At 40.7% G+C, this 24,171-nt stretch overlaps 1 protein-coding gene across 8 annotated transcripts in view; it reads left to right on the forward strand.

Moving 5' to 3' along the window:
• myo9aa (myosin IXAa) overlaps positions 1-24,171 on the forward strand; it is a 108,106-nt gene that overhangs the window by 7,555 nt on the left and 76,380 nt on the right. The window lies entirely within an intron of this gene.

Here is a 24,171-nt window from a genome sequence, read left to right on the forward strand (position 1 = left end):
GAAGTAAGGTGATATACAAAAAAATATTTATTATTCAGCCAGAGCGCCGAGCAAGAGAGAGAGAAAGGGTCCAGTGAAGAAAGATGGCTCCAGTTCCCCCAACAGATGTTATTTATGCTTTAGCGGGAATTACCTCATTTCAAAGAGCCAATCGGCTGTGATTTAGGGCGTGGAACATTAGACTGAAACATGATATGAGTGTGTACACTACAAATACATGAAGTTATAAGGTAAACCACACACACACACACACACACACACACACACACACACACACACACACACACACACACACACACACACACACACACACACACACACACACACACACACACACACATATATATATATATATATATTATTTTTTTATTTTTTATATTATATATATTATATTTTTTTTCAGCAAGGCAGCCAGTTCAGGGTGTCCCTCTATGCAAAGCCACCAGTTCAGGGTGCCCTTCGCCTGTTTTGCCATTTTCACAAATGCAACTTGTTCTTCAGATGGCTAACTGACTTCTTGTAGACAGGGAGCTATACATTTTTATGGGTGATGCTACACATACATTCTAAAACCTTACCTCTCAAAACAAGACCACGCATGTTTGACTCCCCAGGAAAGGGTGTAAGTAACATAGTTTTTGGGTGAATTGTATTGGAGTGGATGTTTTTCCTATTGCCTGTGCAGTAAGGCTCCTCTGGTCAAACATGGGACACTCATTGATGTTGATCAAGGGTGTCAAGCTCATTTTTCACGAGCCACATAGTCGTTGCAGTTTGCCTTGGAGGGCCGTTATGAATTTTGTTAAGCCAGCTAGATGTTAACTTACATCTATTGTACATATTACATACTCGGTCCACAACAAATTGATAAATCCATACTTCCAAAAAAAAAAGACAATTACAAATGTTGGTTCAGACCTGAATAAGCGTCACGGAACTTGGCGCACATGATCTTTCGCGGGCCACACAAAATGATGTGGTCGGCGGGTGGTGTGATGTGAGATATATATATATATATATATATATATATATAATATATATATATATATATATATATATATATATATATATATATACACACACATACACGTATATATATACGTATATAAGTATTCGGCCCCCTTGAATCTTGCAACCTTTCGCCACATTTCAAACATAAAGATATGAAATTTATTTTTGTTTTGTCTAGAATCAACAACAAGTGTGACACAATTTTGAGGTGGAACAACATTTATTGCAAACTCACTCCAGAAGTTCAGTGAGGATCTCTGAATGATCCAATGTTGTCCTAACTGACTGATGATGATAAATAGAATTCACCTGTGTGTAACCAAGTCTTCGTATAAATGCACCTACTCTTCGAGAGTCTCAGGGTTCTGTTTGAAGTGCAGAGAGTATCGTGAAAACCAAGGAACACACCAGGCAGGTCCCAAATACTGCTGTGGAGAAGTTTAAAGCCGGATTTGGATACAAAAATATTTCCCAAGCCTTAAACACCTCAAGGAGCACTGTGCAAGCCATCATATAGAAATGGAAGGAGCATCAGACCACAGCAAATCTACCAAGACCTGGCTGTCCCTCCAAACTTTCTTCTCGAACAAGGAGAAAACTGATCAAAGATCCAACCAAGAGGTCAATGATCACTCTGGATGAACTGCAGAGATCTACAGCTGAGGTGGGAGAGTCTGTCAATAGGACAACAATCAGTCGTACACTGCACAAATCTGGCCTTTATGGAAGAGTGGCAAGAAGAAAGCCATTTCTCAAAGATATACATCAAAAGTCTTGTTTAAAGTATGCCACAAGTCACCTGGGAGACACACCAAACATGTGGAAGAAGGTCCTCTGGTCAGATGAAACCAAAATTGAACTTTTTGGCCACAATGCAAAACGATATGTTTGGCGTAAAAGCAGCACAGCTCATCACCCTGAACACACCATCCCACTGTCAAACATGGTGGTGGCAGCATCATGGTTTGGTCCTGTTCAGCAGGGACAGGGAAAATGGATGGAGCCAAATACAGGAACCTTCTGGAAGAAAACCTGTTGGTAACTGCACAAGACTTGAGACTGGGATGGAGATTTATCTTCCAACAGGACAATGATCCAAAACATAAAGCCAAATCTACAATGGAATGGTTAAAAAATAAACATATCTGGGTGTTAGAATGGCCAAGTCAAAGTCCAGACCTGAATCCAATTAAGAATCTGAAGACTGCTGTTCACAAACACTCTCCATCCAACCTCACAGAGCTCGAGCTGTTTTGCAAGGAAGAATGGGCAAGAATGTCAGTCTCTCGATGTGCAAAACTGATATAAACATACCCCAAGCAAATTGCAGCTGTAATTGGAGCAAAAGGTGGCACTACAAAGTATTGAAGCAAGGCGGCCGAATAATATTGCACGGCCCACTTTTCAGTTTTTTATTTGTTAAAAAAGTTTAAATTATCCAATAAATGTTGTTCCACTTCACGATTGTGTCCCACTTATTGTTGATTCTTGACAAAAAAAAACATATTTAATATCTTTATGCTTGAAGCCTGAAATGTGGCGAAAGGTTGCAAGATTCAACTGGGCCGAATACTTTTGCAAGGCACTGTATATTTCCGTGATCTTTCTTAAATGGTCTCCAAAATATCTTTTCCATGTTCTTGTCTATGACACCGCTGTGCTTCCTGATCAAACAGCAGTTCTTGCTGTGTGTCTGTCAACTGCAGCTCCGACTGCATGATCGGGTTCAGGTTTCAAAAAGAGTGCGGTCCGCTGCAGGCAGATAGACAGCATTTGGGCCCCATCCTCAGAAGAAACAGTGAGAGCTTCAGGAACTCTTCCCTGTAATTACAGGTCACATTTTTTTCACCCTCATCCTCTAAACAGATGTGCTTCAAATTATGCTGTACATTCAGACCCCATGTTCAACATTGATGACCTGCCATTACAATAAAACTGGTGTAGGTCGGGTCCAGATTGTCTCTCATGGATTCAACTGTTCCACCCTTACCAAAGACAAAAACTGTATATTTACCGATATATTAATTGAAATGTATTGCAAGATAATATCAGATATTTTCTCAATTTATACTGCGAATATGTTGTAAATATATGGATTTGTATATTCATGATCATATATTACACAATATATTATATATCCATGTAACATTGAAAATACTCCCCAAATGGCCGTTCTCCCTATTTGTATCATGAACATGTAAGACATGTGAATATATTATAAACTATACATAATTTTATCTTTACAAATATCCACAATCATGTGTTGTAATTTGTCATAAAATGTATTGGTGGTAGATGTGTAGCTAAATTGTTGGAAATCCTTTCAATAAATGATACATTTATATTACATGCATTTAAAATGATATGCAAACAAATGAGATATACGTAAAGATATACAGTATGGATTGGATGTACCTTTATTCATGTCGCAGTGGAGACATTTACATTTCACAGTAGCATTATGAAAGGAAGAGGGAAAGAAAGAAGTAGAAAAACAAAATACAAGAGATGATCAATAGTTGAGAGAATGCATGGTAAATTATGATGAAATGTGCATTGCATAACAGGATGATATATTTCATCAATAACAAAGAGTAATCGATATCTTATCAAAATGCACTTATTTAAAAAAATAAAATAACATGAAATAATTTTGAGGTTGAGAAGTACTTTGTTCACAGTACAAAAGTAGAACAGTGCAAATTCTTGAGTGCAATCGCTAAACAATGCAAACTTTCAAATAGTTTTGAAGTAAATACATTTTGTCGCAGTTCTCAATTTTAATGAAGCCTGCGACATACTCCCACTGATATCTTAATTTACACATTTGATTGGTAATGAACTTTCTCACATCAGCATCTTTGGCCCCAGGATACTTGTCAAACCGCGTCTGTCAAAAAGAGCAATGATGATTACCCATTTCAACCCCCCCGCTTTCTGGATTTCCGCCACCACTCCTTCCTCTTAAAGGATTCGGAGAATATGCTTTCTTGTTACACATCCAGTTATGAATATGATTCAAATAGTTCTGAAGAGGAAAGCATACATGTTTGCAATCGATTAAAGAATTTATTCCATGCCATTTTGAGGCAACATTGGGGCAACAATGGATCATCAGAAAAGAGGCACAAAATGGCGACCTCCAGTGGCCACCTCCGCTTCCACAGGCTGATAAATTCCTCATACGGAGCTTGGACTTCCTCTTCTGTCGGCTTTTGGGTGCAACACGGTTCTCAGACCAAACATGTACAGCAAAATACATTGACGTGATGGAAGGACACTACAATGCGTCTTTTTTACGGTCAGGGGGCAGTCCTTTCATGACGTCACGTACCGACTCGTCACCAAATCAAAAACAAGACTTCCTGAATATTCAGAGCGAGTCTTAAAACGTAAAATATAGCTATATGCGGTGGAATCTTATTAAAATACGCTCAGTAGAAGTCATTTAAAGCCATTTTATAAATTATGGACACAACTTGTCCGGAGACGTCGGTTGTCCTTTAAGCCATACCCCCTGCTCAGGTTAAATATATACTGTACTTAAATGTAAAAGCCCCCCAAGCTGGCAGAGATGTACTCCAAACTGGAAGCAAACCACCTCTGAGAGTTTAACTTGCAAAGCTTCAGACACTTTGCATTGGAAAACTTACTGAGCCCTCCTTTCAAGTTGGACTTAAGAAGCTTCTTCTTCTTCTTTTCCTTTCGGCTTTTCCCTTCAGGGGTCACCACAGCGAATCAATGTCCTCCATCTATCCCGGTTTTGTGCATCCTCTTCTCTCACACCAGCTACCTTCATGTCCTCTTTGACCACATCCATAAACCTCCTCTTCGGTCTTCCTCTCGGTCTCCTGCCTGGCAGTTCAAGTCTCAGCATCCTTCTCCCGATATAGTCACTCTCTCTCCTCTGGACATGTCCAAACCATCTCAGTCTGGCCTCTCTGACTTTCTCTCCAAAGCCTCTAATATGAGTTGTCCCTCTAATGTACTCATTCCTGATCCTATCCAACCTGGTCACTCCGAAAGAAAACCTCAACATCTTCAGCTTTACTACCTCCAGCTCTGCTTCCTGTCTTTTCTTCCGTGGCACTGTCTCCAGTCCAAACATCATGGCTGGTCTCACCACTGTTTTATACACTTTTCCTTTCATCCTAGCTGAAACCCTTCTATCACACATCACACCTGACATTTTTCTCCAGCCGCTCCAGTCTGCCTGGACATGCTTCTTCACCTCTTTTCCACACTCTCAATTGCTCTGGACAGTTGACCCCAAGTACTTAAAATCCTCCACCTTCTTTATCTCTTTTTCCTGTACCATCACTCTTGCACTTGGATCCCTCTCATTCACACACATATATTCCGTCTTGCTGTGACTGATCTTCATTCCTTTCCTTTCCAGGGCATATCTCCACATCTCTAGTTTCTCCGCCACCTGTTCCCTGTTCTCGCTACAGATCACAATGTCATCTGCAAACATCATGGTCCAAGGAGATTCTTGTCTAACATCGTCTGTCAGCCTGTCCATCACCATTACAAACAAGAAGGGGCTCAGAGCTGACCCGTGGTGGAGTCCCACCTCCACCTTGAATTCCTCAGTCATACCGACAGCACACCTCACAACTGTCTTACAGTCATGATACATGTCTTGCACCGCTTGGACATACTTTTCCGTCACTCCAGACTTCCTCGTGCAATGCCACAGCTCTTCTCTGGGCACCCTGTCATACGCTTTCCCCAGATCTACAAAGACACAATGCAATTCCTTCTGACCTTCTCTGTACTTCTCTATGAGCACTCTTAAAGCAAACTGTCGTACTCTTTTTTTGGCATGAAGCCATTCTGCTGTTCACAAATGTTCACTTCTGCTCTTAGTCTAGCTTCAACTACTCTTTCCCAGAGTTTCATTGTATAGCTCATCAACTTTATTCCTCTGTAGTTAGTACAACTCTGTACATCTCCTTTGTTCTTAAAAATGGGCACGAGTACACTTCGTCTCCATTCTTCAAGCATCTGTTCACCATCTAAGATCTTGTTGAATAACCCAGTCAGGAACACCACCGCCACTTCTCCATGACACTTCCATACCTCGATTGGTAAATCATCAGGCCCGAGTGCCTTTCTCCCCTTCATCCTCTTCAGCGCCCTCCTCGCTTCATCCTTGCTAATGCTTGCTACGTCTTGGTCCACAACAGTCACATCTTATACTCTTTGTTCTTTCTCATTTTCCTCATTCATCAATTCTTCAAAGTACTCTTTCCATCTTGCAATCACACAACTGGCACCTGTTAATACATTGCCATCTCTATCTTTAATTACCCGAACCTGCTGCAGGTCCTTACCATCTTTGTCTCTCTTTCTCGTCTCACCTTCCTTGCTGTCCAGCCGAGCATACAAGTCATCATAGGCCTCTTGTTTGGCCAAGTCTCCTTATCTACCTTTCTTCCACTCGATACACCAAGTACTTTCCGACCTGTGTCTCGGATTATGTTCGCTGTAGTTTTCCAGTCATCTTGAAGGACCTCTTGCCCACCCAGTGCTTGTCTTACCTCCTTCCTAAATGTCATGCAACACTCTTCCTTTTACATCTTCCACCATTTTGTCCTCACTTCAGCCTTTGGTTTCTTCATCTTCCTCTCTGCCAGCGTCATCCTACACACCACCAACCTATGCTGTCTGGCTACACTCTCACCAACCACTACTTTGCAGTCACTGATTTCCTTTAGATGGCGCCGTTGACACAAAATGTAGTCTACCTGTGTACTTCTGCCTCCACTCTTAGAGGTCACCCTATGTTCCTGTCTCTTCTGAAAGAAAGTACTCACAATAGCCATTTCCATTCTCTTAGCAAAGTCAACCACCATCTGTCCTTCAGCGCTCCTCATCTGTACCTCCTCATCATCTTTGTTTCCTGCGCCAACATGTCCATTGAAGTCACCACCAATTACAACCCTCTCACTTCTCGGGATGTTCTGTATGACTTCAACAAAGTCCAACCAAAATTTCTCCTTCTCCGCCAGCTCACATCCTACTTGTGGGGCCTACCCACGAACAACATTGAACATCACACCCTCAATTCCTAAGACATTCCTAACAAACTCCTCTTTTATGATAACCCCAACTCCATTTATCTTTCTGTCTTCACCATGATAGAACAACTTCAACCCTGACCCTAAGCTTCTAGCCTTGCTCCCTTTCCACCTGGTCTCCTGGACACACAGTATGTCTCCCTTCCTTCTCTGCATCATGTCAACCAGCTCTCTACCTTTACCTGTCATTGTTCCTACATTCAAAGTTCTTACTCTTAGTTCTATACTCTCGGCGTTCCATTTTTCGCTTTTCCTCCGGGCACACCTCCCTCCTCTCCTTCTTCGACCAACAGTAGTCCTCTCAACAAGACGCTGAGCTTCCTTAACAGTTTCCACCTCATGTAGACAAAAGGGGCGGCCCTCTGGTCGAGTATTTAGCGAGTCAGCCTGCACAGTGCAAGAGGTCTTTGGTTCGATTGCGACTCCGGCCTTTCTGTGTGGAGTTTGCGTGTTCTCTCCGGGCCTGTGTGGGTAGTCCGGTTTTCTCCCACATTGCAAAAAATGTGCATTCCAGGCGATTTCAACACTCTAACCTTTACCTTGGTGCCCATTTGGTTCAAGGTGTCCCTTGGCCTGCCAACTGCTCCAAGACAACTGGGATAGGCACCAGAACCCCCTGCCACAATTGTGACGATAAAATGGTTCAAAAAATCCATGGGTGGACGTAGACAAAAGTAAAAAAGAGCATGACGAGCAAATATGAAAAATCATAACAAGCATTCAAATGACAATGCACAAAAGGAAGACAAAAAATGGCACAATCAATAGGATGCCAATGATGTCACACACGTTTTGATGTTAGAAATGTACATGCTAGCAAACACTTGTGGATCTGTGTTTGTTGTCGAATTGATGTCAATTGTCACATTCAGCGTCAGTCCATCAGCATGTTTGGTGGGGCAGTTATCAACATTTTTGCTGGAGGCGGTGTTGAGGGAGACTTGTTTTCTTTCAAAAAAACAAGTCATGAATCATAGAGACCAAATTTGTCCACAAAGCAACAAGTTAATTGACATATCATCATAAGTGTAACAGTAGTATGTTTTAGGGCTGACACAGACTCCATGTAAATACCTGTCATGTGTCACCTGGTTTATTCAGTCACAGTCCATAAAAAAACAGTCACTCAGGGGTGCTACTTGCTCAATCATGTTGACAAAATGCAATTTCATTTATCTACTTGTCATTCCTTTATGAGATGAAAATCTGCTTGTGATTTTTTTTTTTTCAACCATCCATCCATCCATACATTTTCTGATCCGCTGAACCCCACAAGTGTCACGGTGGGTGATGTAAAGCCTTGACCTGGCTCCGCAGGCTAATGTCAAGCTGCTGGTAAAGTCATTGCTTTCCTGGTTTGACAATTCCACTGGACCAGGGATAAACTGTCAATCCCTCAAAAATAATTCCTCCACCGCCTCTCATGTACCATCAAATCGGGCCTTTTTTTCTGACGGGAAAAGTCATTCAAGATGATCATTTTGTCATTGAAGACCCAACGATGAATACTGTGACATGCTTCACATCAGCTGTTTTGGATTTTCGGAGGCCGAGGCTTTCTCACCAGGACTGAAATATTCTTCACCAAAGCCCAGGCGCTTTCCTTTTCTCCCTCTCTTGGCCATCATATGTTCCTGCGGTTGCAATTGCTGTTCAGCTTCTCTCTGTGTAGCCTCTTTAGCTAAATTAATTAATTGGGAAATTGTTACTATCAACATTAACAGAAATTAATAACTATACCAGAATATCTACATGACAAATATTATTTCGCAAAATCAAACAAAGGATAAACATTTTCATATGATAAACAGAACAACATTTGTGTTGCTGTTTTTGATCATACAGTCATGCGAACTGGACGGATAAGTCATACATCAATGATGAGAAAGTGTTTAAGGCCGACACACTTGTAAACTGAAGAATGAGAGCATCTTTGGCAGGTCATCCATTAACAGGTCAAAATCAATTATCGTCCTGATAGAAATGATGTCTTTATCTTTTATCTGCTCTTTTTTGCCCGACTAACAAAGGCAAACATTGATTGTGACATTATGGTTCAGGTCGTTCATTTACTGTAATATTTGACCTGCCCGCGCTTTGATATCATCCTCTCCTAGCATGCGCAAAGACGTGACTGTTTGGTGTGTCGGGGTAATGGTTCTGCATTGTGATTGATGGAATCTTTTTGTGCACTCTACTTGAGGTGTATTTGGAGTCCGCATCACGACAACAAGCAAAAGCACATCAGGAAGTCAACTTCTGAAACAAACAAAAATGAAGCTTTTGCCATGACTTTGTTTGAATGTTTATTTCTGTGGTATTTGAATATTAAAAAATTTGTTTGAAGGCAATGAAACATTTATGTGTGGTGAAATATGCAAAATAAAAACCGTAAAAAAACTACCGAAAAATAAATAGATTAGTAAAACATTAATTGGGGGGGGGGGGGGGGGGCAACACTTTTCCACACCAATGTATCTTTCTCACCATAAAATGACCATTCTGAAAATGAGTCGGTTTCATCAAAGTAGTTCAGGGAACATGCTGCTGTTTGTTTCCATTGATTATTTTTTCACACAGCATTTAATGTCCAGAATATTGTCATCCAATGTCAGTTGTGCTCTTAACATACACATGTCATACTGTTGCTTTATTTGGCATTAGCGTGTGATTCGTTTTTCAAGCTGCAATATATGTTCTGCATATATAGCAACCAGTTGCTAAATTTGTTCCATACCTCAAAGTCACTGAAATAGGCAGTTCTATTTTGAGATTTGCTTTACTTTAATTAAAGGACAGCCGACATCTCCGGACAAGTTGTGTCCATAATTTGTAAAATGGCTTCAAATGACTTCTACTGAGCGTATTTTACGACGATTCCACCGCATATAGCTATATTTTACGTTTTAAGACTCGCACTGAATATTCCGGAAGTCTTGTTTTTGATTTGGTGACGAGTCCGTATGTGACGTCACTGCAGGTACGCCCCTGACCGAAAAAATGACACATTGTAGCAGTCTTTCCATCACGTCAATATATTTTGTTGTACTTGTTTGGTCTGAAACGTCATTTTGCACCAAAAAGAGCCAGAAGAGGGCGACCAAGCTCCATGTAAGGAATTTATCAGCCTGTGGAAACGGGCTCATTAATTCCTCACACGGAGCTTGGTCGCCATTTTCTGCCCGTTTGAAACATTTCCCCCCAATGTTCCCTCAAAATGGCACGGAATAAATTATTTATTTAATCGATTGCAAACATGTATGCTTTCCTCTTCAGAACTATTTTAATCATATTCATAACTGGATGTGTAACAAGAAAGCATATTCTCCGAATCTGAAGCCATTGTTTTGATTCTCCAGCAATGCAAGACGTTTTGGCGTGACGTCACGAACTGGGGGCGGAACTTTCTGAAAATGCCCAATTCGCAGCTCATTTTTTTTTTGCAGATTTTGGACACTTGAAGTCATTTTTATTGGTGTTTTGCATTTGAATAAAAATATATACTGCGTGTTTTGGGTATTTTAGATGCTATAACACGTTTTTCTGATGTCAGTTAGGAAACAAAAAAAGTGATGTCGGTCGTCCTTTGAAGATGCATTTCTAAGCTTTTAACGCTGAAACCTTTGTTGATGTAGTGACTTCTTTCCACCAACTCATTTTTACTGTGGGGTGGAGTACTTTCCAGCTTCGCTGGCCAATTGCTGCAGCGTCATATTGATATTTCCAGAACTAAAATGGAGCCTGAATGGAAAACATTATCCACACTCCAAAACAATAAAAGAAAATGTGAGGGTAGTCCAAGCACAAGTCTTCTATTAGACATGACATCAATGCTCTGAAAATATTGCGCCCACTAGCACTGAAAAATTCACTTCTGTTAGGAGGTCTTTGAACATTTTTGCTCCGTTTTTTTAACCTTGTGAAAGCAAGGAGACTACTTCCAGTGACGAGCAAGCCACGTGGAATATATCAGGAGCCGAGTTTTGATACATAAGCTTCACAACATTCATTGAGGCCTCCCGTCAAAGAAATGTAGCACTCTGAAGTCTGACTGTCTGGACAAAAAGTAGCTAATAGTTTTGAGAGCCATCTTCAAAAGATATATTTAAAATCGAAAATTATTCAATTATGCTACTGGATAAATTCACATTTAATTAAAAAAAAGGTCACCTTGCAACCCAGAGTGTCCAGGTGTCCTACAGGAAGGTACGTGAGTGAGAAGTGATGGTGGATGTGCCTTAGTGGTGCAAAAGCCCTCGACTAATGAAAGAACAAATCCCATTAGCATTTTATGTGATCATGAATGTAACTTTGCTACAGTAAAGCCATTTGAGGTTTTAAACAATGATGATCATGCTACCGAGAAATGTATGCCGTACCAGTTGTAACAACACAACTCGTAATGCCTCCACTGTCTGAAACTGCCAGCTGCCATATGAAGTTGGAAATATAAATGGAAAATCCTACTCCTTGGTCTCTTTGTTGCAGGCATGAGATATAAGAAACCTCCAAAGTCTGGATCATCCTCAGAGTTACTCTCTAGTTAGGAATGCAGCCATGCCGGTCTTGCAGACAGTTTCTAAGTTGGTCCGATGTCATCATCGCATGCTGGATGCCCTCAGTTAGTGTCCGCCTGTGTTTGGGTTACGTTTTATTCCAGTACTGAAGTCTTTGAAGCGAGGACAGCAGTAAAGAGTCCGCCAGAGAGATGCCACATGCTCTTCAGCAGCTGTATCAAGTTTGCCCGCCAAACATTACAGTTAAAAGTTCATAAATGTCATCATGAAGGCAGTAATCTCAATGTGGTAAAAGAGCATAAAACATTCTTGTTTATGTTTCACAATGAAAAATGTTTACATCTAACATTCTCATGTGTTGCTTAAGCCTAAAATAAGCTTTGTTTTCTTTGCTTGCAACACATTTTCAATGACTAATATAAAGCTGGTTGTTTGTCTCAAATTGTCTGTATGTAATACTTTAATCTTAAAAAGATACTGTAGGTTTGCAAAAAAAGTCATAGCTTTTCTATTTCGGTAAAGCTGTGGACATAAATAACATGTTGTGTTGGAGCCCTTTCAGTTGTGCTTCCTGTCTCACTCTGTATTTCTGTCATTTTCCTGGGAGTGGACACAGGAAGTGGATTTCTATGACTACAAAGGAATGGTTTAGTTTACAGCGCTTCAATTTTAAGCATTCTTTCAATCAAGTTTTTGCTTTTTAGTTGGAATTAGAAATATCAGATTATTTTTCCATGGCACCAATAAACCAATGTTCTCACGAATATCAGTCTGCAATGTGTGCAACCTTTTTGCGCTTTTGGAAACACGTCCAAAGCCAAGTCATCATCTCCTAGGTGAATGCTGTAGGGGACTGTGACTTAACACCTTTGGGAACTTCAAACTTCTACAATGTATCACAACAGCACCACCAACGATGACAATTAATCCAGTGAAGGCAAACCGAGCGTGCTCTGCTCCATCTCAACTGTTTGGAAACTTACAGCATTGTTGGAATGTGCTGTAGAGTTTCTCCACGTGTCGCACTCTAGGGGTCCTGAACAAGCCCTGGCCTTTTTGACTGAGCACAGAAGTTGCGAGGGTTTGGGGCAGCCAGGTAGTGGAGTGGTGAGCACGCTAGCTTCACAGTGCAGAGGTCGCCGGTTCACGTCCCACTGTGGCCTCCCTGTGTGCAGTCTGCATGTTCTCCCCGGGCCTGCATTGGTTTTCTCCGGGTCCTACGGTTTCCTCCCACATTCCAAAAACGTGCATTGCAGACAGATTGAACACTTCAAAATCGTCCCTGAGTGTGAGAGTGACCCTGCGATTGGCTGGCAACCAATTCAGGTGTCCCCCGCCTCGGGCCCAAAGACAGCTGGGATAGGCTCCAGCACCCCCCGCACCCCTAATAAGGAATAAGCGGTATGGAAAATGGATGGATGGAATTATGTGCAGCCTCCCAAGAGTATTAGTTCAGAGGCGAGCAGCAGTATTTTGGACTGACTGGAGACGTTTGAGGGAGGATTGGCTGACTTCAACATGAAGTGCATTACGGTAATCCAGTCTAGAATGTATTGAGAAACGTGAGGCTTTATTATAGCTGATTAACCTGAAAAAAAGATGGATTTAACAATCCAGATGGTTAGCTGGTCCAATTTCAAATAACTGTCCAATTTAAGACCCAAGTCTGATGTTTTAGCTTTAGATAAGGTGGCATGGGACCCATGTCCCAGGAGAATAGGTTGAACCAAGGCCTCTGGGACCAAACACCATCACTTCATTTCCTCGACAGGACAAAAGTGTCCTCATTTAAAAATCATATTTTTTGCTCAACGGGTTACATACAGTGTCTGATCATCATTCCCTGAGCAGTAAAAGGAAATGCCTTGTTTTCTTAAGATAGAAACCAAGATGAGGCGAATTACCAGAATTGTATCCTGTGGAGGGCCATATGATAGTGGAGCAGTGCGTTACTGACTGACCACTCAAGGCACACCACTTTTTGCCACCTTTTCTCCACCATGGGCTCAAGTTTTTGGGGCATTCAAGAATGCGTAATCATGATTCAATAATTCAAGTAAAGCGCTTTACTCAATGGTCTCTGTCCAAGTCTGCAGCAGAAAGAAACTCGCGGTCAGCAAGTAGGGAACAAAAGTTTTGTTCATCAATGAATAAGCAGTGGTAAGACAGTGTTTTGGTACCTGTTTATTGCTTCATCAGCTGACCTCTGCATTTGCTGTGGCAAGAGTGAAATCATTGGAAATGTCACCATGGGGGCAAGTATGAGTTAATTCAAGGAGACACTCCGCACCATGCGCAGAAATTGGTGAAGAGCTAGTTATTTTAGTGCCTAACTTTTGTGAGCAGCCGGGTAAAGCAAGACATCTGGGATGTGAGTGTGATGTGGCCGCAGATATCATGCTGCTTCTGATTGATAGCTTTAAAAAATGCATCTTCTCCATTCACAAAATCACATTGTCTGAAATGACAAGTTTAATCCAAAACAAAAAATTATTTTGCCAGAGTGTCGAGGTTCATCTTTTTATCAATAAAAATGGTAGCTAATTTCTTATCTGTTGAACCACTCTTCAGTCCTCTGGTTCTGCTTGCCCTGCTCCTTGCACGATGTTTGCTTGTCAGTTGCTTGAAATGTGTGGTAGTTCAACGGTTTGTATGACGTCACAGACAAAGGTAAAAATGTAACAACGCAATAAGATCCTTTCCAATAATGGCATAGAAAAAGACTCCTGACCTCCACTCCCCGGAGTTCGCACAGGCTCATTCTTCTGTTTTACCTCATCAAAGTGGAAAATCTAGCTAAACTAGATTCATCAGTATTCAGGGTAGCTTTAATGCAGCTCCACAATGCAGAATTTACAAATTTCATTTTACACATTGATGATTTCTAAGGGTCCGGATTGTATGTCATCTTCTGCAGATTTATAGTAATGTATTGTTGTGTTGTGCCCCAGCAATGCAAGCACAAACGTGATCTCATGAAGTGCAGTATGGCAATAATCAGCAGCGCTGGACTCACAATACACAAATGTTTTTTTTCTTCCCTCCACCAAACCTGGTACATTCAATTTCGGATGTATTGTGAGAGACTCAACCATTGAAAAACAATGTATGTGGATTGATTAAAAAATACATCACAAATTACTTACAGGACAAGTTCAGACTAAATTGCTACTAAAACACAGCACATTCAGTATTTTTGTACAGTTAACCACGTCAAATATTTTGTATCTTTTCATTGGCAACAAATTGGAGTTGTACTCTTGTTGACAAGATCAAGGCATTTGTGTGAGAACGGCAGTGTTATCTTCAGGCTGAAGGGGAACTGTTTTTGTGAGAATGTAGTCATGTTACACAGTGATACACTTAATGCAAGTGTGTGTGTGTGTGTGTGTGTGTGTGTGTGTGTGTGTGTGTGTGTGTGTGTGTGTGTGTGTGTGTGTGTGTGTGCGTGCGTGCGTGCGTGCGTGCGTGCGTGCGTGCGTGCGTGCGTGCGTGTGTGTGTGTGTGTGTGCGTGCGTGCGTGCGTGTGTGTTTGCCATCTCTTGATGGCAAAGTCAGTATTACTTTTCATCATCCTATTCAAAAACATTATTACAAATGTCAAACTTAACATATTGTTAAGAGTTCTGTTTTCAGTTGTATCTCTTGACGACTCCTCCTGCCATCTAACATGCTTGTCCCGATCCGATCAACGGAAATAAGGGCCCATCACAGGATTATAGCATCTTGGCATCAGCTGAAAAAGATTGGATTTAATTTTTATTCAAAATTCTAAAGTCAAAGAAAAAGATTGCATTTTCTTAATTTCAACCACAGATGATTTACCGCTATATACAAATAATTATATCATCTTGAGATACTTCAATAAAAAACAACATAACAAGATAATTGATTGGATGGTCTTCTGTTTCTTCTTCAGTGCGCCGCAGAGGTTTTGGATCCAGGCTCTGTGTTAATCTTCTCAATCCAGTGAAAAAAAAAAGAAACAATTGGTACCTCTCTAAATTCACACTGAAAATATTACCGGTACCGTTTCAAAATGTGGACAAGTGACATTTAGAAGTGCTTAGCTTAACAATGTCTTTTAATAAGTTAATTGTGGAAGTCAACTGGTGGTTAGTGGCATGTCGACAGTTACCTTGAAAATGTTGACAGGGAAGGGTAGAGGTTTGGGTGCGTGCAATGTTCCCGAAATGCATGCCCAATCAATCTCAGCAATATGTCCCTTCATCTACGATTGACGACAGACAGGGACAGGAAACATCTTTTTGAGGGTGTGGGGTGCTGTGGATCTCAGGCTGAGTGCCAGGGCCACCGCTCCATTGACCCCAACCTCTGCATGCCCCTGCCTTGAATGCATTGTAAAAATCTAGATTTGAAGGTCAAGCAACGTGTAAAAAGGATATTTGGCAATTGAGATAATGTTTGTGTTTTAAAGCTTTTCAAGTCCTAATTGTAGTGTCTGTGGATACTCTGCGCTAACTCTTGATGTTTACATACAGCCCTGTGCTCTCCTGCACCATGTACAGTGCGCTGCACATGTGAAAGTTGTATTTGAGTCCTCACAGTCCATCTACCATATGTTAAATCAAAGCATATTTTATTCTCTTGAAGGCCACAGCCTGTGAGTTGTTTTTATGACAAGCTGGACTGTATGTGTTTTATGTCTGAAGTACAATTTCCTCTGCTTGAGCATTGAGGCGGGGGGGGGGGGGGGGTTGTTTTGGAAGGGAGTCTAACTATTACAATGAGGGGGTAGCATGTGGTGTGTATGCTGCAGAACATTTTGGCTATCTTTGCCCTCTCTGCTTGTGGTAAATGGCACTAAAAAAAGTTGCAGGCAAATTTAACAGTATGTTTCACAAGAACCTGAGCGACAAACCCGGGAACAAAAATATTTGAGATGAGCTTTTACCTATTGTATACGGAAATAAATATAAAAGCTTGTAAACTTTATTTCAGAAAATTCATTATGCTTCGTATCTGTTTCAATAAACACACAATTCCTCCGTGAGAACCAATATTCAGATGACTGTTAATTAATTTCCTTATCATCTTATCTTTTAACTCATTTGCCAATTTCTCCAATAGCATCACAGCAACCAACCAACTTCAGACCAAAGCAAACTTGTTCTGTATGACACATGACATTTTGTCTAAGTAGTGTTTTGTCATGAAGGATACAAGAAGGAAGAGTCGATGAGAAGGTTTCTTCAGGCGTCATCTGTACAATTTTGAAGGTTTCGGACGTAACCGTAAAAAAAATTGTACCGATGACGGCTGAAGAAACCTTCTCATCGATGGACCACTCCTGTACGACTGAGATCTTACACAGACGAAGAAGGAAGAGTGTTGCACTTCATCTTGTGAAATATTTGTTTTGAACAGATTTTAGGTCCGATAACTAAAGTTTTACTCTCACTGCTCAATCAGTGTAACCGGATCTGTGTGAGTCTCCGAAGGGGTGAAAGAAAGACACAAGAGGCCACTTGAGCTTCCCAGCATCATCACTCCCTCAACTTTACATACCTGCGGCTTATTTCATTCAGCGGTCTCGATTGCGTTGTTGCTCCTTTCTGTCACTCTGCTGATAATATATCCTTCCCCAAGTACAGTGTGTGGTATTAAACCTGTACTTCTGTGCAATGTCTTGTGTTTCTTGTTTTCCAAAAACAATATTGTCTCAACATGAACTGACAGTGTAACAAATCATTGTGTGTAGTTGACGTCCATTATTGACATGCATTACTTGAGTCTATGTAGAAGAATCTGTAAATAATTGCGTAGGAGTGGAGATATAGAAGTGGAGATTTCATAGCAATGGCAACATTATGAGTCTCATAGAACCTTTGTTGTCAATTTGATGTGATTTCATTCACAAAACTCCTGTTTCTCCTGTTTCTCCTGTTTTTAAATCTGATGTTTTTTCAGTTGTTATTTAATGTGCGGAGTCTGAATCTGCTTGAATATTTCCTTCAGCACATCAGGTTCTAATAATTATGATCACAATGGAGGAATAATCGTGCTCTTTCCAATAACAAGAACGGCTTGAACAATAGTGAAAATAATATCAACAAAATAATAATAATAATACAGTGAGACCTCAACTTACGAACGCCTTATAATACGAACTTTTCATCATACGAACGTCAAATTTATGAAAATTAAGCCTTATAATACGTACTATTTTCATAATACACACCCACCACGGCCGGTCCATCAAGCACACGACCTTCGGATCTGGCGAAAGTGATCTTCGGCAGAAGCACGACCGAACAGCGCGGCGCTACTTTCCATACCCCTTCTCATTGAATGCACACGTCGCTCGCCTACTTGAAGCTTTTTGCTGATAATTTTACTATTATGGGACTGGAAAATAAACACCACAGGCTCGTGTTCAGCCTCAGTTCAAATGTGGTGCGTTACTATGAATAAATTGAAGAAACTACCAGCCGTACACGTCTACTCTGCTCTGTTTATTTGTCATCCAAGACTTGGGGTGCGTTCAGGTTCGAGAATAGCGCACGACTTCTTAAGACTCTAGGCTGTTTGGAAAGCATTGTCTAACTGAATGAGCGGTGACAAACACTTCCCAACGTTTTTGTGTTGCTACACTTGAATGCACCTCTCTGTCAAGTTGCGATAGAAGTGATTGTGATTGGCTAAACGGTAGAGTCAAGTGTCATGGTAAGCCAATCAGAGCTAGTGTTTTCACACACACCGGAACAGCGTGTCAATAGTCACGTTAAATTGTCACGTGCGAGTTGACAGCTCGGGCGTGGCCTACGTTCGCGATACTTCATTGTCTTTCTGCAATTTCATTTCATTTCAACGAGTCACTGTCACCTCACCAGTGACATGATTACGACGAAAGTGCATTGCTACGTCTTGTGCTCCAAATGTTTGCTTGTGCTCCAAGTGTTTGCTTTGCACGAGGTGATTGTTAGACGCGAGTGTGCCATTTTATTCGCCCCGCCCGCCTTCTTTTGTCGCGTTTTAGTCCGCGTCCGTAGAATCATCGGACTCGCGCCTTTTGTTGTCATAAAATCTCTGCCGGCACCTACGGGACTCGAAGTGAATGCAGATGACATCGAGGAGCTTGTTGCTGACCATAATGAGGTCATCAACACAGAGAATTTGATTTGCCTTCAAGAGGACAAGCAGAAGCAGGCCATTCAACAGTTGATGTGCAGGCTTTTATTGAACAGTTCCATTCAGAAAAGGCTATAAGAATCATCAACATGATGAATGATAATGTGATGCCTCAGTTTCGTAAGACCTTACAAGTCAGAAAGCAACAGGTGTCAATTAAGAGCCATCAATGACCATCACAAATGTAAATAAAGTGACTTTATTATACCGTGCAGTATTTTTCTTTCATTACAATACAATAGCACGTTTATTATACATAGAATAAGGGATGTTGTGTGTAGTTTTAAGGCTTATTTAGTTGAAAAGTATATTTTATGGAAACCCGGGAACGGATTATTCCCATTTTAATGGTTTCCTATGGGCATTTTTTTTTAGATACACACTTTTCGCCTTACACACTCTGTCTGGGAACCAATTAAGTTCGTAAGTTGAGGTCTCACTGTAATAATAATAATAATAATAATAATAATAATAATAATAATAATAATAATAATAACAAAAATAATAAGAATAGTAGTAATAAGTACATAATGCTATTCATTGATATAATTGATGGGATTAGATTCAGCAGCAGTCATGATTTTTTTTTTCCCTGAAATGTTATAACTATTAAACCATGTTAAAATCCGAATTGTGCAAGCTATTATTGGTCAAAATTGGAAATGGCACATTTTAAAATAGTAGCTCAAAAAACAGATCTGTTTGGAAAAAAGGCCAAGACAATTTTCTAATCTGTGTTAGAAATACAATTGCGGGCACATAAAGCAAACTGTTACTGTTAACTAGTGTTATCGGATGTTAAGTTCAGAATCGGAATTTATTCATCATTTTACAGCAACTCAACAAGATTGAAATCTAAATTTTAAAAATGACACTGCATTGAAAAAAAATACAGAATAAACAGTGACGATAAATGTAGCCGTGTCTGTCTGAGGGAATGTATTCTATTGGCAAAATAAGGTTATTATATTCAGCTTTGGAGAATTTCAAGATCAACCTACGATGCAGGATAACCTTTCAGGGTGATCTTAATTAGGCTTCCTCTAAATTTTTTTTGAAGGTTAATGTCCAACTGTTCATTGGGACCTGGTGGAGCGCCTGAGTCTGATGCTGCATTTTCAAGAGGAAAACGTGGAAACAATGTAACGCTTTGAGTACCTGGTGTAGGAAAGCGCTATATAAGTGCCATCTCATTTACATAGTTGTATTGTTTAAAATGCCCATTCGATGACTGTTGTTTTGTGACGGTAAACACACTGGCCACATCATGGTCACATGCCCAAATTCACCCAGCCACCCTTCATCTTTTAAGCAGCAGGCTGACCATCTGTTTCAACCATGCAGACGCCTGCTCACGTAGGCAAACCAATTGACACTGGCATTCCGTTGAAGTCATTATTGTATGGATTTCATCCTTGCAGTTGGATTGCATACTCTACATACGGGGGTTCGAGAGGATGCTGGTCCCGTGGTTCCTCTCGTACTCCAAACCATTTTCAAGTGTTGACATGCAGAAGGTCAGATGAAGGACGACAGGAAATGTTCCAACATGGGTCAACCTTTTGTTTGCCCCTTTGTATGACCCTGGTCCATTTCCCATTTTCGTCCAAGGCTGAGTTTGTGCCATGTTAATGGAATTTGTTGTATACCCTGATGTGAGATCTGAGCTACAGTGGGACCTCGGTTTTCGAACACCTTGGCTTATGAACGTTTCGGTTCACGAACGTTACATTTATGAAAATTCTACCTTGGCATACAAACTATTTTTCGGGATACACACGGAGCTGCCACAACGAGTGATGTGTCGTTCGTGAACGAGCGCGTTCTCCAAACAAGGAAATGGCAGCAGACTTTTTTTGTCCTCTATTCCCCGCTCCCGGTCGTCGGTTAAAGCCACGTGATTGGTCAAGAACGCAGCAGTGGGAGGGGGGGGGGTTAAACATTAAAGAGACATGCAGACAGAGAGTGAGAAAACACACACAGACGAAAGGGAGAGGACAGAGCATGAAACAAAAAAAGTGAAAAAAAAAAAAGTAAAATGGTGAGAATTGGATAGAAAACAGTGAAATTTGGACCCATTTCAACTTTGATAGTTCAAAAGCAGAGTGTAGACTGGAAGGTTAAATATCCCATCAATCAGGCTCCACAAATAACCCGCACAAGTCATCTGTACACTTGATGCAAAAAGCTATCAACCCAGCTAAACAGATCACAATTAATGAAGAACTAGATACAATTATCACAGAGAAAGCGCATGCAAGGGATCATTCCTCAAGATGGTGAAAGAAGCTTATGTTCCTCATCAAGTGTTTAATGCTGAGGAAACCGGACACTCCATTCCATCAAGCCATTAACGACCATCACAAAGGTAAATAAAATGACTTTATTGTACTGTACAGTTTATTTCTTTAATCATAATACTATAGCACATTTATTATACATAAAATAAGGTATATTTTGTGGAGTTTTAAGGCTTAGAAAATTAGAAAGTAGAAAATTATGTTATGGGGACCTGGGAACGGATTATTCTCATTTTAATGGTTTCCTATGGGAAATTAATTTTTGGGATACACATTTTCCGCCTTACACATTCTGTCTGGGAACCAATTAAGTTCGTAAGTTGTTATTTTGACTTCAAGATGGCGCCGCGAGAGTGGCTGCCTTTCCAGCAGCTCATGTATTTTGTTTTTCTACTTTCATTCCTTTCATCACTTTGCTGCTGTGAAATGTAAATTTCTCCACTGTGAGACTAATAAAGGCATATCCAATCCAATCCAATCCAAGCCAAGGTCCCACAGTATTTTGATTTTTGTGGGTCATTTTAGGAATTGGCTGACATTTAGCCGGCAACATGTCTGTGTAAGCTCTCAGTCGTACAGGAGTGGTCCATCGATGAGAAGGTTTCTTCAGCCGTCATCTGTACAAATTTGAAGGTTTCGGACGTTTCGCCTCCTATCCTAGAGGCTTCGTCAACGAACTAAAGTCTGACTGGTCGTATCGGCCCTGTTTATATATCCCTAATGTCCAGACATGGCGGCGCCGGACACAGCTACGATAGGTCCCTACTCTCAGGTTGGAGGGAGCAGAGGACCACTCCCTGTGGCCCCACTGATTGTTCCTACATTCCTGACTAACGACTGGCCCATTTCCCCCACTCCCACCGGTATCACCTCATCAACGTTACGAATGTTGCCTAACCTGTTTTGCCTAAGCAGGCTATTGTATGAACGATCCAAATTGAACCTCACACTACCAGACCGGTTTAATGAAGGATTTTGTTATTTCATAAGAATCGCTTCTTTTACCCCCCTTTCAAACCATCGATGTTCTTTCGCTAAGATTTTAACCTCATTGTCGTCAAATGAGTGGTTGCTAGCTTTAGGTGCAAATGTACTGCCGATTGAGGCCCACTTGTATTATCCCTGCGATGTTAATAAAGTCTTTTTTTGAGAATTTGTTGAGTCTCCCCAATGTACTGCTCTTTACAATTTTCATTCTTACAATGTATGGAATAAACTACATTACTTTGTTTTTCATTTGGTAGCCTATCTTTTGGATGCACTAATTTTTGCCTTAACGTGTTTATCGGTTTGAAATAAGTAGGAATTTTGTGTTGCCAAAGGACTCTTTGTATTTTTTCAGGAACTCCTGCAATGTAAGGTACTGCTACTCCTCTCCTTTTTGTATCTTGAGAATTATTGGTTTCATTCCCTATTCTTTCTTTCTGACATTTGTTGAATGACCACTGAGGGTACCCACAGTTAGTGAGTGCTCGCCTGATATGTTTTGACTCCTTTTCTCTACCTTCAATGCTAGTTGGTATTAGTTTAGCCCTATGCTGGAGGGTTCTGATAACTCCCAATTTGTGTTGTAAAGGGTGGTTAGAGTCAAAAAGTAAGTATTGGTCAGTGTGCGTAGCCTTCCTAAAGACTTCTGTTTTAAGCGCTCTGTCCTCTTTTATAATTACTTTACAATTCAAGAAGGCTAGTTGGTTCTCTTTACTGTCCTCACGAGTAAATTTAATGTTGATGTCTACAGAGTTGAGGTGATCTGTGAAGGATTGAATTTCTTGTTTTTTAATTATGACAAAAGTATCGTCCACATATCTAAACCAGTGTGTAGGTTTTGTCCCCAGGAAGGATGTGAGGGCCTGTTTCTCCATCTCTTCCATGTACAGATTAGCCACTATGGGTGAAACTGGTGAGCTCATAGCACAACCATGAATTTGTTTAGTCTCGTCCTCACCACTGAGACTGCTGCTGGGGTTGGGACAGATGTAAAGAGAGAAGTCACATCGTATGATGCCAAAGTTTCCTCAGGTTCCAATATGAGGTCTTTGATCCTCTCTACAAACCCTGTGGTGTTCTCTACGTGATATTCTGTGTTACCAACCAACGGAGCTAAGATAGTTTTTAAATATTTGGCTACATTGTATGTAGAGGAGTCAATGCTACAAACAATGGGTCTGAGGGGGAACCCTTCTTTATTTATTTTTGGCAGGCCATAGATATATGGCGTAGCCTCTCCCGGGTATAATCTAAAATACATCTGTTTGTCTATAAATTTTCCTTTCTCTAACTTTTGGGGACAGTCTATCATTTCTTTCTTGTATCTATTGGAAGGGTCCCTTTTTAGTTGCTCATAAGTATTAGAATCACTGATTAACCTATTTATTTTGTCTTCGTAATCCAATGTGTTGAGAAGCACTGTGCATCTTCCCTTGTTTGCTGGCAAAATAGTAATCTTTTTGTCTTTTTGTAGAGTAGTTAACGCCTTTCTCTCTTCTAATGTTATGTTGGACGGAGGTAGTTTGGCACTACTGAGAAGGGCTGATATTTTAATGTGGTTAGCCGGCAACCACTCATTTTAGTTTATGCCATTTTGAGGACTGTTAGACTCATTCATTAATGAATCGGGATTCAAAAGTAAGAACAAAACGTTTATTTAATCTTTGGGACGGCACACACTAGGTGCAGGCAGCTCGCGCGGATGGTACAGGTGCGAGGGAAGAAGAAGAGGGTCTAGCTGTTTGGGGGAGCTTTTGTATAGACCGGTAGGACCTGACGTGATTGACCGAAAGTATAATAAAAACGGAGGTCCGAGAAAATAAAACGCTGAGTAAGGAAATAAAAAGATGTTTAAAATGTTTATATAGCGGATTGTCTTAATTTCAAGACAAAGGTCAATGTTGTAAATGCAAATATCCATCAATTTCCCCACCGTTTGTCTTCATTAGGCTCACTGATGGATTTGAACCTATGCCACTTTGCTTTGGTTGAGAAGCCCGGTTCCCCCATGAAATGGTCACCAGCACATGGCCAGCAATAAGAAAAATTTCGCTTGATCTGACTCAAAAAAGACACTGTGATTTCTCAAAGTGAATGTTTTGATAACAGTGACTCATG

Source organism: Hippocampus bargibanti, linkage group LG03, assembly GCF_051943395.1.
Source record: "Hippocampus bargibanti isolate YZ-2025 linkage group LG03, ASM5194339v1, whole genome shotgun sequence".
Classification (NCBI taxonomy): Eukaryota; Metazoa; Chordata; class Actinopteri; order Syngnathiformes; family Syngnathidae; genus Hippocampus; species Hippocampus bargibanti.